This window comes from Alligator sinensis, unplaced genomic scaffold (assembly GCF_000455745.1).
Source record: "Alligator sinensis unplaced genomic scaffold, ASM45574v1 scaffold1135_1, whole genome shotgun sequence".
Lineage (NCBI taxonomy): Eukaryota > Metazoa > Chordata > Crocodylia > Alligatoridae > Alligator > Alligator sinensis.
In genome coordinates this window covers 183,911-186,696 of record NW_005842878.1, presented here as the reverse complement: position 1 = coordinate 186,696, position 2,786 = coordinate 183,911, and positions in this window count along the sequence as shown.

Here is a 2,786-nt window from a genome sequence, read left to right as displayed (position 1 = left end):
AAGCGAATAGATATCCATGTGCCTTGTTGCGATATATGCCCACAATTTTTGGCCACACAGTAAGTGGTATAAATTAGTTCCACTTTATGGTGCTAAATGTTTGTTAGGCTTATAGCAGGAAAGCATGGTCAGGCTATTTTTGTGCAGATAGGCACTCGTGGAGCTTCAGGAGCCCGGGGATTCCCGTTCCTATTCCAGGATACAGCCCCTGAAGTCCCAGGAGTGCCTGCTTGAGTCCCTTCATTTGGGATTCCCTGGGTACATATCAGCAATCCTGTGAGGTCCCAGGGCTTAGACCTCCAATTAGTTGATTGGCAGTCACAGCCCCAGGGCTGTACCAAAGTGCTGACCTCACTTTGGTGTGGTCTCCAGAGCACACCTCTGTAAGCTGGAAAACCCTGGGGAATGGACTGCCCATTGTCCTCCAAGATTGATGGATGGGACAAGGTGAAAGGTGTATTTCACACAGTGAAGTAGATCAGCTGTGCCAGAACATTTGCTGAAGTAGCTGTAGCAACAAATATTTTAGAATCAGAGACTAGAGATGTTAAACTACATTAAGTCAATGGTTTACTGTTTCTGGTCTAACTAAGATATTACAGTAGTGGATTATGAAGATTGTTACAGTGTAGAGTTAAAAGACATGTATAGGTGAAATTCATGTTGTACAGAGAGCCAGCACTAAGTCTGTTTTGTAAAAATCTACTTAAAACCTATTTTGAGTGACTGTTTGCCTATTTCCCTGACCAAGCATACCTATGTTTGGAGTTTATCTTGCAAATTGGAGTACCAGTCAACTTGATCAGAGATAAGGAGTGATAGAACCTTAGAAATGGGTCTCTGAAACGAAGCTGTATCAGTAATTCTACATATTTTTATGAAATATAGCCTGATTTGGGTATTTATTTCCAAGTTTTTCAGCACTACACTAGATTAATACAGAGCAGAAATAATCCAAAGAAAAGTTGAAGTTCTGAATGCATATAAAGCTGTTGAACTTTAAGCGGGAGAGTTTCAAAGGCACAAATGGCAGTTAACTCCCAATTATGGCATAGAAAATCTCCCACTAATGGCTAATATAGCTGATTTATTTTCATAAACTTTAATTACTTCACAAGGCTTTTTACTGAACAATATTATCAGTTCACATAGCAAGTGTAACATGGTGCACAGGCCTAGAACTCAGTCTTCCTTCAAATTCCCTTCAAATTACAGTAAGCCAGTTAATAAATATAGATATGTTAGATAATTATTTTAAATATCTTATGTTATATATTTATCTTAGTATATTTTAACAATCTATGTGGGTAACTTTTAAAACATGTATTCAATATTTGTAACCTCTATAATTCAGAGGTCCTGGATTGGATGGCACTGTATTTTATCAGGAAAGCAAGAGGTTAATAAGAAGGCAATTAACCTACTTTATAAAACTGTAAACTTTAGGACAAGGACCACCTTTTTGTTTTGTCTGGCATAATGGCCCATTACTAGGCTTTTAGATGTGACAGTCATACAGATAATAATGCAATGATCCTTCTCACCAAATTTGTTATTTTGACAGTTTATAATTCCAGTATGTAAGAGACTCAACTGGACAAAAAATAAGGAAAAAAATATGAACATGTAACTCCAATAATGTATGCTATCCATCTGGGATACAAATTGGACTAAAAAAGCTGGTAAGTATTACATTTATTTTTACTATTAAATTTCTGTAGCACTTAAATGCTATTGCTTTTCCACTAAAAATCTAAAATAAGGTATTTTACCTGCTGGCATAAATTCTGATGACCTTTCTGGACCCAGCTTGATTTGCAGATCTGTTTATTTTGTAAGCTATCTGGTGGATAACAGGTGTTGCCACTCTTTGCTTGGCAAAAGCAAGAAAATATTGCCCTCTAGTGCTGAAAGAAAATACACGATATGAAGTTGAGGCTTTTATTTATTTCCTTTTTTATTTCAAAATCTTTGTACAACTTAAGCTAAAAAAAGGTTTTGTTAAAATTATTTTATTTTATGAACAGGCTACTTGCATAACGAGGCTGTAACTTTCCAGATTCTTGTGGTTTGACAAACCTGCAAAGTCAAGCTTGTGTGTACCTTATCAATATCACTGACATGTAAAAACTGAGATATAGGGTCAGAGAGTGAGTGCATGTCATCTGATGCCACCTATTTATAAAATTTTAATTACAGCTCTAACGTGTAATGATATAAAGAAAAACACCTACAACTTCCAAGTCAGACAAGCCTCAGGGAAAAATCTTTGCTTATTTTAATAAAAATCATGATTATTATCTCAGTAGCTGGGGCAGTATTTTATGTATATTAACAATATACTGTTACATAACCACGTTTTTCTGTCAAGACTTCTGAACAAGAATAAACTTGTTAATCTTTCTTGTTACTCTGCTTGTGGTTCTCCCACACAAAGCTGATCAATGTTTCTCCTGCTACTAGAATCCCGTGACAGAACAAGGGTATGTCTAGGTGTAATATTAAGACTGATCTAAGCAGGCTTAGGATGTTCTAAACATCTAATCGAGTAGCATTTGGAGGACTTCAATCACCTGAAAAATGGAGAAGCTGATCTAAAGTTGGTTCATCTGAGGAGGTGCACTAACTTAGATCGAGATCAGGTTAACCCAAACTAAAAATGGAGCCTCAGAGCTGGGAAAGCCACCTAGCTCTGGGGCTGTGCTATTCCCAACCCCCTTGACTGTGACTAAGCTATTTATAGCTCCCTAACCTCCTCCCCCATAGACCCATCAACTCCCCCCCCC